Here is a 16755-nt window from a genome sequence, read left to right on the forward strand (position 1 = left end):
TTCCCTGACATCTCTTGCATTACATGGTAAAATTCACAATAATTTTTTCATGTTCATTATTTAGTTATTTTCATATATCCAAATCCATTCCACAAATTTGGGTCTCAAATAAAGTACAATAATATTAAGAATGCAACTGAAGCCCAACTAAGCCACAGTTCACTTCTCTGCTGTAAGTTTAGCCTGAGGGACCCATCAGCCTTTAGCAAAATTCCCATGTTATGCTTAAGAGCAATAAAAGTCATGAGTTCTAAGTGCTCCGTAGTGGCCTACGTGGACTTAACAACTAATCTTGAATTTGGTACATTGTGTGGGTTTTTGTCCGTAAGAGACAGTAGATCTAAAGCACTGGGACGCCATTCCCTTCACCCTGCTCAGAGCAGAAGCCTATGCAACCTCTCCCAACGCTGAGCCTGAAACTCAAAAAATCTTCTCAGCAGTCCACTCCATCCCTCCAAGGCTGGGCCAAGTCGTACATAGAACCTCACACGGTTTCACCAATTGGAAAAGTCTAGACCACCGCTGAGCTAACTGAAGTAAATTATCTAACCTTGCCCCTCAATGCAGTAATCCTCCATCCCTGAAAGTAATAAACACTTCCCCTCTCAACCTCAATCTCCTATCCTCTGCTACTCTCATTTGCTTATTGTACCTTATTTCCGAATGGAAATAAGGGATTTCATTTGTTCCCAACCCTTTCTAAGTTGCTCCTTCTAGGTCCTGCATTCTGTTCTAAACAAACTCCCTTGCCTTAGCAACCTTTGGCATTTTCTAGTTTCCGACTGCTACTTGCTCTCAATCACAAAAGTGCCCAAGATCCAGCCATACTATGACCCTCAACCCTCCTCTCTCTGAGGCCATCTCCCAACCTCCTCCTCATCCACTGACAGCCTGATTCACGGTTTCTCTTTCCGCTCCGCCTCCTGCACCAACCTTGACATGTCAGTGTCTAGGCAGCTTCCTGACGTGCATGTACCTCAATCTCTTACAATTCAAGAACCTTTATCTCTCACTCACCCACCCATTTCCAGGTCACTAATCTGGAACCACCCACCTCAAACAGGTCTACTGAGACAAGGAGTGGAAGGTAATTATGCTAAAGTTGAGTTGAGGGGCTTAAGAAAAGTTGGAAACCAACTGGAAAAGTCCTAGAGGAATCTAAAAAGAAGAATAATCAGGGAGAACTAGTAAAAAGATTTTATTGGCTTGATGCCACAATCTGAAGTAGCCTAATTTTCCCGTTAATTTCCCTGTTGAAAAAAATTATTTAGCATATACATGTTTTTCAAAATAATTACCTTTTAAGCAAAAATGTGCAAATGTTTTCGCTTTTTAAAAATTTACATCTTTTTTTGGATGCTCTTTTAACACAGAGCAACGATTTCATATTCACAAAAATACCTCACACGACATGAATGCTCTGGAAATGAGATGCAAAGGAAACCAAAAAATAATCTTTAAACTTTTGTTGAAATATTTCTAAAATTATTTATAGTCCATTTTCCTTAGAGTATACTGAATATGCCAGAATTCTGCTGTACCTGAAAGCAGCCACTATAGTTTTAAAAACATCAACCAGGACTGCATAAACATCAAATTAACACTGATAAAGGACCTCAGGACAATCCCTGTGAATTCTATTGTATTTAATTTGTAAAACCCTGGTTTTCTTATGGTTTGCTTTCTTCTTTGCTAAGTAGCATAATGGGAAAGGTGGACTTCAAATTTGCTTTGGAAGTTAAACAATGTCATTCATTCATTCACTCATTCAATAAATATTTAGTAAGCACCTACTATGTGCCAGGAACTGGAATATGTGCTGGGAATACAATGGTGAGCAAAAACAAATGGGTTCCCTCCGTCATGGAACTGACAGTCTAGTGGGAGAGACAGACAATTTCATTATTAAATAAATGTATGATTATAAACTACTATAGTCCTGATATAGCTGCAACAATAATGCAAAAAAAAAAAAAAAAAAGAAAAACACTGCTTAAAAATCGGTTATGTTCTCCTCACAATTCAGAAATAGCTATGAGCTCTCATTACACAAAATACCATTTATGCTCTTTTGGAGAAAAAGAATTGCTTGAAATAAACATAAGAAATTATTTACTCCAAGATATTTAATAGGTATTATTTGTGAACAACTAAAATTTCGTCACTTGAGGGAGACCAAGACTTAAATTTATCTGTTTTTGTATCTCTCCACGGCACATGAAAAGCTGCTATGTCCATGCAGGTTCCTTAAGAACAAGGACCCTTTCTAGCTCATTCCCTGCTGTATCCCTAGGACTGACAACAGTGCCTGCCACATAATGGTGGGATGTCTTTCCCATTTTTTAATGAATGAATGAATGGATGGATGGATGGACAATAGGGATTGAAACAGCTAAGATGATGACAGAAAAGTAGATCTGCCCCCAAACAATAACTTAAATGACTGACATTGCTCAGATTCAGGAAGCAGAGCACAAAGCTACAGATGCCAGCTGATGTGGCTCTCAGGCCCACCAGAACCGATCCCAAACAGGCCAGGTGAGGGTTAACTCTAGCTAACACAATCAGATCACCAACCTATGATGTATTTCTTCCAAAATAATAGATCACCCACAGGCAGTACCTGTAAAGAGATGACTCCATTTCCTACCTGGGTACTGCAACAGCCTCCAGGCTGGTCTCCCATCTCTACTCTCATGCTGCCCATGCCCACCCAGCAGCCAGAGGGTCTTCTCAAGCAAATCAGAACGCACCATCCACCTGCTCAGAACCCTCTCATGGCTTCCCACGGCTTTCCGAAGAAAACCCAAGCTTTAGGCCCCTGTTCTTCTGACTTTATCTTCATCTTATTCCACTCTTGCCATGCTAATTTTCTTGCCATCCTTCAAGCACTCAGGCAACCTGCACTTTCTTCTTACTGACAGTAACATTTTTGCCTCAGATCTTCAAATGATGTCTTCAAATTTCTGATCTAACATTACCTAATCAGAGACATTCCCCAATGACTGACATATGAACTAGGAACTCACTCATCCTCTGTCCCCTCTCCTTCTTTCTTTCGTGACAGTGACACATTACATCACATAACTGATGGCTGTCTGGTTCCCCACGAGGGTGTCAGGTACCTGAAGGCATATTTCTGTATCATCAGTTCCTAGACAGTGTCTGGCACACAATAGGAAATATATCTATCATAATGAGTCTACTCAAACACTCAGCTAGCATCCATCCCATCAGCAGGTAACATGCATGGAAGCCAGTATTCCTGTACTCCATGCAGGAGCACTGTGCAACTGTCCTCTTACGCTATGATTAGGTCACATGAGTTACAAAAGTTCATTAATAAATAGAAATTAAAATCAGTTCTTTCCAGAGACACCAAAAAGATTAGTAACATAAAGCAATGGTGGTTAAAACAATATGGGGCTAATATCTATCGAGAATAAAAGTTTTTAACATAGTATGGCACGAAATTAATTTAGTAAGAACCATCCACCAGTGAAAATTAGTGGAAATACTGAAATGAGTAACATACTTTCCAAAGATTTAAAACAAAATCTCAGAAGGAAAGATATGCAATGAATAATATATTAAATCCTCTTTGATTTGTATATTCTTCTCTACACAATTCTCAAGGGAAAATTCAAAAGCCAAAAAAATATTTCAAAACATATTTGCAAATGTCAGTAACACCAAATAATAAAAATGCTTTTCTATCAAAAAAAATGGCTTTTCTATTAAGCATTATTTCTGAAGTTTAGAAAAATGAAGCAAAACTTAAGAGAAGATGGGCTTACAATAAATATTCTAGAATCAGTCTCTTTCAAAGAAGTATTTAAGAACTCTATTGTGTTACCAATTTAATCTGCCTAAATATGAAAAAAAATTAGTAACTATTGAACTATTAAAAACAATAATAAATAATAATAATAATAAGGCCAGACACAGTGGCTCATGCCTGTAATCCAACACTTTGGGAGGCTGAGGTGGGAGGGTCATTTGAGGTCAGGAGTTCAAGACCAGTCTGGGCAACATAATGAGACTCCGTGCTACCAAAAAAAAAAAAAAAAAAAAAAAAAAAAAGAGAGAGAGAGAAGGAAAAGAAAAAAAGCCCATTTGGAAAAAATAACAAACACCATAAAAATACCCCAGGTTTGACAAACAAACATATAAAGCCATAAGTATGTAACTGTATTTTACCTCTATTCAGCATGAGGGTCAACCTAACTAAAATAAAATCACTGTATAAAGAGCACATGTGATAGGTTAACAAGGCCAAGAGAAATGTACTATTAAATGAAAAGGGAAATAACGTATATTCTGTATGAGCTGCATACTTCTGATTTTTTTTTTTTTTTTTTAGAGACAGGATCTTGCTCTGTTACCCAAGCTGGAGAGTAGAGCAATCAGGGCTCACTGCAGCTTCACCCTCCTGGGCTCAAGCGATCCTCCCACCTCAGCGTTCCAAGTAGCTGGGACTACAGATGTGCACCACCACATTCGATTAATTTTTAAAATTTTTTGTGAGACAAGGTCTTGCTTTGCTGCCAAGGCTAGTCTCCAACTCTTGGGGTCAAGCAATCCTCCTACCTTGGCCTCCCAAAGTGCTGGGATTACAGGTGTGAGTCACCATGTCCAGGCACTGAACATTTTTAAAATACTAATAAAGTCACTGAGAAAGGCTGCCATGTTCAATTACCAAGTACATAAATTTTCCACAAGGACAAAACTTTTAAAGTTTCATATAGACACACACAAAAAGACTGAGAAGACTTAATTGCTCAATCCACATTTGAGCATTAAGGTTATATTTGATTTTCTAAAAAAACAAGATAAACAGATCTGTAATCTAATAAAGTATATATGTTTAGCTTTCATTAGGGGAAACAAAATGTATTTTTGTGAGCAATTAATCAATTATTCTACACGTGTATGTGGGGAAAATGAACAAATCTTCAACAAATGTATCAAATTCAAGAATAATAGCCTATAGCCTATTTCTGGGTCATCTCATATTTCAGGGAACTATATATGATCCAGGGAACTATATATGATCCAGGCTTACCTCAATTCACTGTGAACAGTGTCAACTGACTAATTTAAGGGCAGGATTACACATTAGGGTATTTAATAATCAATCTTAAAGACTTCTCAAATCCTGCTTGTGAGCATCTATTTAATAGGTAACAAATCAACTAAAAATGCCATTCAATTTTGTTTCTACAATGATTAAAATGCCTACATTAAATAAAAGCCAGAATTCTACATGTTATCTAAATTCCATTTGCATTTTTGAGGCAGTGTCCCACATTAGATAGAACCCTGGGCTTACGTATCAGGGAGAAGTAAGTTTGTATGCCAGCTCCACCACTTACTAACTCTGTGGGACCTTGGACAAATTAACCTCTCTGAGCCTCAGTTATCTCATAGGGTGATAAAGTCTAACTTATTGGCATGTGAAAATTAAATGAACAATATTTCAAAAGAGCAAAGCGGGGTGGGGCTTACTCAGTAACCATTTTTAAAAAGGGATGGGGGATTAAAACTTATCTACCCGAAGCCAAAAGGTCTTTTCTAGCTCTTTCCCCGGAGTGTGGCTCCTGGCAAGCCTTTTTTAGCTTTTGATTTTTTCACAGCTAAAATGGGGGAAATGACATGCTCTCTATCTAAGGCTACTGCAAGGATCCAATGAGTTAACACACACGAAAGCATTATGAAAACAACAAATGCATAAGCATGCAAAAAAAAAAAAAAAAAAAACCCCTTCATTCTTGACAGAAAAGCCAAGCAAGCAAAAAGAGAAACTGTGATTTCTCATTTGCTGCCACACATAATTTTATCTCTGTATAACGCAATGCAAACATTAATTGTATCTTGTATTAATTTATTGTGAGACTATCTTCTTCACTAAACGAGTGCCTCCTTGAAGAAAGGAGTGTCATCTTTGTTTCTTCAACAGCTAACATGTTATCAGGCATACAGATGCTGCTCAGTAAGTGCTGGAATTATGGTACACTATATTTAACCTTCCTAGTATGTCATTAATACAGTGGGAAGTAGAGTTACCATTTTCTTTGCGTAATCTTGTGATGAACTTCTTAGGGGGTATTACTCCAACCTTTTTCTTCTGAGTGGCTATGCTATGGAAGAGATCTGCTAAGCATGTAAGAAGGCTCTCCTTTTTCCTAGGTTGACTCTTATATGCAAGAACTTTTTCCCGAAATGGACGACAAAAATAAAGTGCTTGAAGAACTGAATTGCAGTAGCAGGTATTCCCAAACTGCAACAGAAAAAAAAAGTTTTGTTAAATTTAGGAAAACACATTTTCAAGAGAGAAATTCCCGGTGTATGGTTGAGAGAACAGAAAGAGATGACAAGTGGTTACTACTGTTACTATAATACTGACTGCATTATATTATACATTTTAAAATACAACTCTCAAAAATTCTTTAGAAATCACAAAAGTAAAGTTTTCTATCAGGTTCTTAGGTACAACCAAATTAAAATACTTAAAAACAAAAAATAAAAAAACCAGATCCCCTGAAATGTTACATGAAAAAGTCACCAGTATGACAGTCTAACAATCACTGAAATGCCGAGTCACAGTATTCATGATGCATTGGAAAGACATCAAATTCTTAATTATGAATTTCTCTCTTACCAGTCATGTCATTGGGAGTATGTCACTACATCTTACTGAACTCTACTTCTCTCCACTCTAGTAACTGGGGGGCAGGGAAATAACCCTACTTTATAAAGTAAATGACACACAGTTTGATAAATATGTGTTGCCTCCTTTTTCCCTTCCATTCATTCAACACTGGCTCTAAAATCTAGCTAATAAAATACCTAAAAGTCAGTCATGAAGATTTGGGGAGCACTATGAAACTATAAAAAAGGAATGAGGACAATTCTCATATTTCTACTATGGGCTGAGATCAACTATATACAGTATTAAGTTAAAAAGGCTAGGTAGAGAAAAAATGTTTAAGATTGGGTGATATCAAAAGTATTTCCACAGACCATTTGTTTATATTTTTTTTTAAAAAATGAGGAAGGATAAACAAAAAGCTAATAAAAATGATTATTTATAGAAGAGGAAAAATAATGGAGAGATGGATGAAAATGAGAATTCTCTGAAAGTAAGTGGTTATAAAACACTTACTTTTTACCTCCATCTTTCTAAAATAAAGAAATTTCTCACACCTGTAATCCTAGCACTTTGGGAGGCCGAGGCAGGCGGATTACAAGGTCAGGAGATCGAGACCATCCTGGCTAACACGGTGAAACCCCATCTCTACTAAAAAAAATACAAAAAATCAGCTGGGTGTGGTGGTGGGTGCCTGTAGTCCCAGCTACTCAGTAGGCTGAGGCAGGAGAATAGTGTGAACCCAGGAGGCGGAGCTTGCAGTGAGCAGAGACCATGTGCCACTGCACTCCAGCCTGGGTGACAGAGTAAGACTCCGTCTCAAAAAAAAAAGCAATTTCTAAAATTAAAAACAAAAATAAAACCTAAATGTATATGGATTCAATGGTAGAAATACAGAGAAAAGAATTACTTCAGGTGACTTAAAGAATGTTTACCATACATGCCTAATGAGATAGAGTCTAACCATTTAAAAAAAAAAAACAGCAAAAAAAAATCTATTAGCCAGATGCAGTGGCTCACATCTGTAATCCCAGCACTTAGGGGGGCCGAGGCGGGAGGATCACTTGAGGTTAGAAGCTCAAGACCAACTTGGTCAACATGGTGAAACCCCATCTCTACTAAAAATACAAAAATTAGCCAGGCATGATGACACACACCTGTGATTCCAGCTACTCGGGAGGCTGAGGTATGAGAATCGCTTGAACCCAGGAGGCAGAGGTTGCAGTGAGCCAAGATTGCACCACTGCACTTCAGCTTGGGAGACAAAGCAAGACTCTGTCTCAAAAACAAACAAACAAAAAAACAAATTTATTGATATTGTTATTTTGAAACTATGGTAGCTATATCACAGGACAAAGCAAACAAGGAATTATGTTAATACCCTTAGGAACCAAAATTTTTCATGTAAAGGAAAAAAAGATGCTATAATAAAATCAGAAAAGTAAAAGCCTTGTAAACTTAAGTTGGAAACATCAATATAAACTTATTTTTTTTATAACTCTGAAAGTGTATGTCTGTGTGTATGCATGTATGTTTGTGTGTGTGTGTTTTCAAACTCTGTCCACTGAAAAGGTGTGGCAGCAACAAGTTTCTCCTTTACCCAGACTGTGTTATCTAAACACCCTTTTCCCATCCAAAGGAACTCGGACACCTTGAAGATATGGCTGATACAAGATCTGGGATAAGAAGTGCAAGATTAGCCTGGGGTATCTTAAATATGTGTCAGCTTTAATACAAAAGGATTACTGCAATGGATCAAAACACACTAACTATATAAAAATTCATAAATTTAAAATGACATTTTAGGCCGGGCACAATGGCTCATGCCTGTAATCCCAGCACTTTGGGAGGCCAAGGTAGGTGGCTCAGTTGAGGTCAGGAGTTTGAGACTAGCCTGGCCAACATGGTGAAACCCCATCTCTAACTAAAATTACAAAAATTGGCCGGTTGTGGTGGCGCACACCTGTAATCCCAGCTACTCAGGAAGCTGAGGCAGTAGATTCACTTGAACCTGGAGGCGGAGGTTGCAGTGAGCCAAGACGGTGCCACTGCCCTCGGGCTTCAGCGACAGAATGTGACTTTCTCCACAAAAAAAGATACATATGTGTGTGTGTGTGTGTGTGTGTGTATACACATAATGACATTTTAAAAAAAGAAACCCTCATGAGTCTCCATTGACAGTTGCAAACTAACATATAAAAGGAAAACATCAAAGATTCATCTTGCCTTTCTCGTAAGAACCATGTTTCAGGGGCACTAAACAGTTGATGAAGTTTTTGTTTATAAAATAAGTCCAGTGAATAAAATCAGAAGAAATGGTTGTAAATAATAGATTAAGCAACAATTATCAATGGATGCTCAAAGCATTAGGTTAAAAGCTGATGAGGATCTTTAAAACAGAGGGATCAGACCTAACCCCCCATGCATTTCAGCATCGCTGAAAGTGAACAACTGAATAATGTGTGTCTTTTAATATATCTTACCTCCTATGAAGTACTCTTGCCTTAAGCAAAACCACTAAACTTTAATCATGTCTCTACGTGTAACTACTAATTTACAAGACAGTCAACAGTCAGGCAATGAAAGAGACAATACCACAAAGAAGGAAAAGGCCAAGTTCGAAACGTGAATAGTCTCTAGGACAGATGACCTCGTTTCTCCACAAATGGATAACTTGAAAAAAGTCTGAAAAGGGCTCAAGAGACACCACAATCAAACTGCGAATGTAAATGCTGGAGTTTACTTAGATCCTGATTTACAAACCAACTATAAAAAGTCATCTTGGCCAGGCACAATAGCTCACGCCTGTAATCCCAGAACTTTGGGAAGCCGAGGTGGGTGGATTACTTGAGGTCAGGAGTTCGAGACCAGCCTGGCCAACGTGGTGAAACTCCGTATCTACTAAAAATACAAAAACTAGCTGGGCGTTTTACTCTTATAATCCCAGCTACTCGGGAGGCTGAGACAGGAGAATCGCTGGAACGCGGGAGGCGGAGGTTATAGTGAGCCAAGATGGCACCATCACTGCACTCCAGCCTGGGTGACAGAGTGAGAATCCGTTTCCAAAAAAAAAAAAAAAAGTCATCTTTGAGACAAAAGAAGGTACTTGAATATATACAGCATCGGATGATACTAAGAAATTGTTGACTTTGTTAGGCGTGATCATTAGATGATCATATTTTTTAAAACGTTCATGCCACTTAGAGACATGTAATTAAACTTGTCCCATTTATGGCCAAAATGACATGATGTCTAGGATTTCCTTTTCCAGGAAAAAAAAAAAAGTCAGTGGAAGAGAATGAAAATATTGGTAATTGTTCAAGCTAGGTTAATGGGTTCATGGTGATTCATTATATTTACCTATCCTACTCTAGCTTTTCAAAGGAGGCACTGAATCTTTGAGGTAAATTGTGTCATCATGTCATTATGTGTCAAAATCATAGCAAATAAAGGACCTAACCAGATAAATTCATAGGGAAGACAGAGACTAGGCAGAGCCAATAATTTCAGGGGAAAATTTTAAAAGCTTTGCTATGTTCAATCTCCTAATTGTCTGAATATGTTTCTTTTTTTCCACAGAGATTAAACAAGTAAGATCCCTCTGCACTGAAACAGGAGTTACCAACTTTTTGAAGAGGCTTGGGAGATCCAAGCCCTCTCCAGCTGAGGACCTGAGACCTAGGGAGGACAATGACTTCTCACATCCACACCGCTAGTAGGAGACAAGCATCGGTTTCAGAAAAAGAGGTGCTTAAGAGGTATGTGATTAAAGCGTACTGGTATCATGATCATAAATGTAACTATAGATACACTTCAGTGCACCCTACCCAGCGGTTAAGTACACCTGAAACAGCATCCACAATGTTACTAAGATTAATTTACCCAGTATCCCACATAATTTGTCTTAAAAATACCTGTATTTGTATCACAATCTAATCAAGCTAATGACCAACAAATGTAGTTATATCAACTAAAGAGAAGAGACAATGTCCATATTTTGGAATAGGCAACAGGGGAACTGAACAACTTCCACCGAGTAGGGAGATGAAAGCAAAAGAGATCATCTCGGAGTATATCAGAAATATTATGATAATGAGGATTGACCTATCTATAAAAAATACAATAAGCAAATAGGATAGGCTAAAAAACTAGAGGGAGTCTCTATTTTGTAGACTACTGGAAGTCAGGCTCACAGTTCTGTCCAACATGACTTGCTCATCTTTGGAATATAAAGCAAGAGTAACATTATGATTAATTCTCTGAGGCCTGCTATTAGTCTTCTTTTATTTCTTTCCTCAACCTCATTAAAGAAAAATTAAAGGTTGAAAGTACTACTCTTTCTCCAGAATAAGCTAACTTTCAATCTTATTAATAATTTTGAAACTTTTCCTTCAATTTTCTTGATTTTTAATATTAACTTTCATTCAAAGTCCTAAGACCTAAAAATTATCTTTCAAGAGTACAGCCTTCGTGCAAAAGGTTTTCTGGGATGATTTTCTCTGTACTCTTGTTTGTGAATGCTCAATTTCCTAAAAAACAAAAAAACAATGCTTTAGTGCTGAAATCTATGCTGTGTTATCTCAGCTGGTTTTGAAGATCAAAGGTAGGTTTAAATCAGGGAGAGGAAATTTTAAAAGTTGCCACCCTACTCGAGGTCTGGTCATTGATTTTTTGATTGCTTAGTGAGTACAATCTCATTCTTGCTTTCAACGTGCTTTCTCTAACGCCTTTTTTTTCTCCAAACCTTAACAAACATCCCACCGCAAATACTTTTTATATACCTACTACAAAGACCATTTTGAGCGCACATCCCTTACACATATTTATAAATTATATGTACTATATTATGTACATTAAAAATGTAAAGGAATGCAATTAAGAAAATGCACATTTTAGATTTTTGTCTTATTTATTATACAAGCTGTTATTTTCATGAAAAAATATTAGTTTTAAGTGAGAGCAAGGAGATTGGGTATATATTTTTGTAAAGGTTTTAGATTTTAAAACAGTAATTTGATAGTCTGGGTTTATGTTCAGTTATTTGGATATGTGGTTTTAATGGCTATCAAAACTGAAAAAGATACCTTTGTAAAGATACACAGGTACAAGGGAAGGAGAGTCTCACTACCTACCCTTACTTTTTAAATCATGGTATCCAATTTGTAGTCCTATCTACCAAATTAGTTTGAATCCATTTAGGAAATGCTTGCCTTGAGAGCCCCTCAGCACAGTAATGAAGCACATAGTATCTGAAACCAAACTATCTAGGTTCAAGTCTGGTTCCACTATCTGACCTCGGGAAATTACTAAACGGTTCTGTTTATCAGTTTCTTCATCTGCAAAAAGGGGACAATAAAGCACCTATCTCTTAGAATTTCTCAAAGAATTAAATGAATCATCACGTAAAACACTCAGAACAGTTCCTGGCCCTTCATCATTTCATAGCTACGTTTTTGTTGTTTTTTTTTGAGACAGGGTCTTACTGTCACTCAGGCTGGAGGGCAGTGGTATGATCATGGCTCACTGCAGCCTCAACCTCCTAGGCTCAATATCCTCCCACCTCAGCCTCTGGAGTAAATGGGACCTCAGGCATGCACCACTATGCCCCCAGCATGTTTTTTTTTTTTTGTTTTTTTTTTTTAGAGACAGGGTCTCACTATGTTGCCCAAGTTGGTCTCAGATTTCTGGGTTCAAAGCAATCCTCTCGTCTTGGCCTCCCAAAGTGCTGGGATTAAAGGCATGAGCCACTGTGGCCAGCCAATAGTTGCTTTTAAAACAACCTTTTAACTAAAATTATGTAATTCTCTAAAACTACATTTAAATTATAATAGATCTGCCACAGCAGAAATAAATGAGTGAGGGTGATGCCATCAACCATTTGACATCATGGAACTTGTAGTAACATACAACCATATCATATACAGATAGAGTATAGGCACCAGTCTCATCCTTATGTTAAGAATAATGCTTAGTCTATCATTTTTAGATAAAAAATAAACATCATAAATTCTAATATTTTCTTCCCATTCCCAATGGATCATCTTACACACTTTATTTGGAGACTACTGGTTTTAACCACCATAATGTCAATAGCATTACTTTGTTTAAATACTGAGGCTGGGCACAGTGGTTCATGCCTGTAATCCCAGCACTTTGGGAGGCTGAGGCAGGAGGATCGCTTGAGACCAGGGATTCAACACCAGCACAGGCAATATAGTGAGACTCTGTCTCTACAAAAACCTTAAAACATTAGCTGAGCATGGTGGTGTGCACCTGTAGTCCCAGCTACTCAAGAGGTAAAGGCAGGAGGATGGCTTGAAACAGGGAGGTAAAGCTGCAGTGAGCCATGATCACTCACTGCACTCCAGCCTGGGTGACAGAGCAAGACCCTTTCTCAAAACAAAAACAAAAACAAACAAACAAATCCAGATAAATAAAAAGCAAAAAATAAAACTGTGAAAAGGAACTGTTTTTGTAGAAGCACAACTTCCTCCCTGTCCCCCACGCTGGGCCTGGTGACGGTGCCTGTTCTGTGAACATGCTGAGATGTTCTAAGGGAATGCCCTCTTCCACCAACCAGTTCTTGCTTAGATGACCCTATTTTAGAACCTTGTATTTCCACACTCCCCTACCCACCACTCTTCTTACTCCAACAGAGTAGACCAGACAATGAGTACCTAACCCAGAAGTCTTCTTTTCATACTCCAATGGATGTCACTCCCTCACCCTACGTTCTTACTCCACTGCCCCATGCTTCCTTGTAGGAACTGCTTTCTCTCCTCTATGCAAATTACTGTTGTGTTATCAATCAAAGCGCTTTTACGGCCCCTAAAACAAGGCTGGACACTTGGTACAGTCTAGCCAGAGGACCTGGGCCGGAACTCTTTTGCCAGGTTTGATATGGATATTCTCTGGACTCTCCAACAATGTAAACCTCAAGCAACCTATGGCCATCAGACGGGGAGAAACTGAATGAGAATGAAATCAATGCAAAAGAAAAGAGAACCAAGAGACACTTGCCCTAATGAAGTTTATAACCTAAAAATGGGAAGTTTCATTTTTATTTATTTCTATAATGGACCCTGCTCCAACTAACAACTAGAAGCAATTCAGGTTAAATAGCCTTTTATATGATAGACTAGAAAAGGAATCATAATTGTATAATAAAGATTCTGAAGGGAAGCACATTTCCTTTTTTTTTTTTTCTTTTTTTTTAAACAAACAGCTTAAAACCTCAGAAGACAGGAAAAGCACGTTTCACAGCACCCTCGCAAACGGAGTTCCTGCGGCCAGCCCACTTGTGTGTTGAGGCCCACCTGTATTAGAAAATTAATAAACCACCATACAATAAAACAATGAAAAAAAGCTATTCAAAAACAATGCACAGACTATATTACAAGTAGGAAAGATACACTAAACTGTGGTTTAAATCACTCTCTATCAGCTCTACTAAAATAAGTACTAACCAGCTACAATATAAAAGGAAAAAAGGCAATTTGATTTAGCCAGTTAAAACTTGTTTTCAAAGAATTTAGCTGACGATGTAAACAGCTGGCTTGTAAGTGGGATACTTTACAGCAAATTTCCCCATCCAAAGCTCCTCAAGTCACACCAGTATTTCTCCTCTCTACTTCCAATAATATCAGGAATAGCATTGTATCTATGAGATAAGCTAAGAGGAAATCCTCATTCTATGTATTATACAAATTATAGTGACAGGTAATTATCCCTCACTAAGAGTAAGCTGCCATAAGAGCCATCATCTGTGAAAATATTCTTACAAGACAAAAATATCTACAATTGAAAGTAACAGAAAACAGGTTGTCATCAAAGCACTAAGAGCAACCACTCTGTTTAATTTTCTGCTAATTTAATTTGTGGTTATTTTCCTTCTCTCCATTCAAAAAAAAAAAAAAAGCTTGGGCAATATAGCAAGATCCCATCTCTACAAATAATTTTTTAAAAAATTTGACAGACATGGTGGTGTGTGCCTGTGGTCCCAGCTACTCAGGAGGCTAAGGCAGGATTGCCTGAGCCCAGGAGGTGAAGGCTGCAGTGAGCTGTGATCACACCACCACACTCCAGCCTGCTGTATGGAATTAACCACTCCACTAGCTCTGCTGCATCTACTCTGACCAGTTTTATTTCTGAGTATAATTCACAATGTTTCCCAACCTTTAATAGTTGGAGCTGTGACCCCTGTAGATATGTTAATTTTATATATAATAACGAGGCACAGAGACCAGAAGTTCTATTTCTATTCATCAAATGAATCTCTCTAGGGGATAAAGACAAAGGGTCCTCTGATGGTCTCTTAGTAAGTTTATTCTCTCCTGCTTGTCTTAATTTTATTGTTAAGAATTCTAATTGAAATGCTGTTTTTTAAATTAGAATATAAGGCTAAATTCCAGAAAAAAATAAGCGAGAGGAGTAATGAGCAGCCCGTTCTGAACAGAGAGAAAGGTAGGGGAGTGATGATTCTTTGTTACAGGTTATATGCATAGTGCACAGAGACAATTCCCAAAGCACAGGGAATCACACACATCACTTCAACTGCCTTCCTCAAATCCATGAGAAACCCATCTCAAACGCCCTATGTATGGACTAATATTTAGAGTCCACCAATCTGTTCAATATAACTTACTGTGTTACCTATTTTATCAATATATGCATTTTAAAACACCTGCCATGGATTCACCTAATAGTACAGTACAACAGTATAAAATAAACTACCACAACAATTATATAGCACAGGTTTGTGATACCCCCCAGTGACTCAGAACAGATAACATTCAGGTAAACTTCTCAAATTTTCCTAAAGTCTTAAAAATGTGTAATTACTAGAATTACCTCCATAAGAACTGGGATGTACTCTTTCCCCACATTTCACACTTTTGTATCTCTAGCACTGGTACAATGACAGAAGTAAATTGTCAAATACCCCATAGATACATGGAGGCATTGGCACAGCTAAATTTATACTTGTACATTTCTACCACTTAGTCAACTAAATCATTCTCAAAGAATCAAGAGTTCACTTGGACTAGGTTATATATTAACACTAAATTTTGGCTATGATAAATTTCTGACAAAATAGGGACAATCAGATTGACAAGTTAGAAACTATTCTATCTCTAAGATTTTAAGATGTGAGACAACTGGCCAGGCGCAGTGGCTGATACCTGCAATCCCAGCACTTTGGGAGGCCAAGGCGGGTGGATCACGAGGTCAAGAGATGGAGACCATCCTGGCTAACACGGTGAAACCCCGTCTCTACTAAAAATATAAAAAATTAGCCACGCGTGGTGGCAGGTGCCTGTAGTCCCAGCTACTCAGGAGGCTGAGACAGGAGAATGGCCTGAACCCGGGAGGTGGAGCTTGCAGTGAGCCGAGATGGGGCTACTGCACTCCAGCCTGGGTGATAGAGCGAGACTCTGTCTCAAAAAAAACAGGCAACTTTGTTTCCCTTCCCTTGAAGATCATTTCAAAATTCCCAATCACATCTCTTGGCATTTAATTCTATTAATACAAAAGAACAATTTTTCTTTAATAACTTATGAAATGCATTCATCGTCTTTAAAACTCCTTCCAAACATGATTCTAAAAGTGTACCAATGGATACTTACATTGACTAATCCAAAATAGTGCTCATTGACTGGAAACTGTTCTGGACCAATCTCTTTCTCTAATGCCGAAGCATTGGCGCCCTAGAAAATGAAAAACAAAAATCTTAGTATTTATAGTAGTCATGCACCACACAATGACGCTTCAGTCAATGACGGGCCGCAGCATGATGGTCCTATCAGATTACAACGGAGCTGCCCTACACAGGTGTGTCTGTATCCTTCACACTGTATTTTTAACTGTACCTTTCTTATGTTTAGATATGTTCAGATGCACACTTACTCCCGTGTTACAACTGCCTAGAAAACACAGGAGCATGCTAAATAGATGTGCAGCCTTCGAGCAACAGGCTCTACCATCTAGCTAGGCGTGCAGTAGGCTCTACCACCTCGGTTTGTGTAAAACACTCTATGATGTTCACATGCACAATGATGAAATGGCCTAATGAAGCATTTCTCACAGCATATCCTCATCGTTACACG

General features: G+C 38.1%; 1 protein-coding gene across 1 annotated transcript in view; it reads right to left on the reverse strand.

The window, feature by feature from the left end:
* Positions 1-16351, reverse strand: part of USP12 (ubiquitin specific peptidase 12) — a 52597-nt gene extending 36246 nt beyond the window's left edge. Inside the window, exons 1-2 of the mRNA XM_011999961.1 lie at positions 16276-16351; positions 6067-6280 (exon numbers count right to left, since the gene is read on the reverse strand). The gene's annotated coding sequence lies outside the window, so the exon portion shown is untranslated. The remainder of the gene's footprint in view (positions 1-6066; positions 6281-16275) is intronic.
* Positions 16352-16755: the final 404 nt, after the last annotated feature.

The sequence above is a fragment of the Mandrillus leucophaeus genome, unplaced genomic scaffold (genome assembly GCF_000951045.1).
Source record: "Mandrillus leucophaeus isolate KB7577 unplaced genomic scaffold, Mleu.le_1.0 Scaffold61, whole genome shotgun sequence".
In the NCBI taxonomy this organism is placed as follows: Eukaryota; Metazoa; Chordata; class Mammalia; order Primates; family Cercopithecidae; genus Mandrillus; species Mandrillus leucophaeus.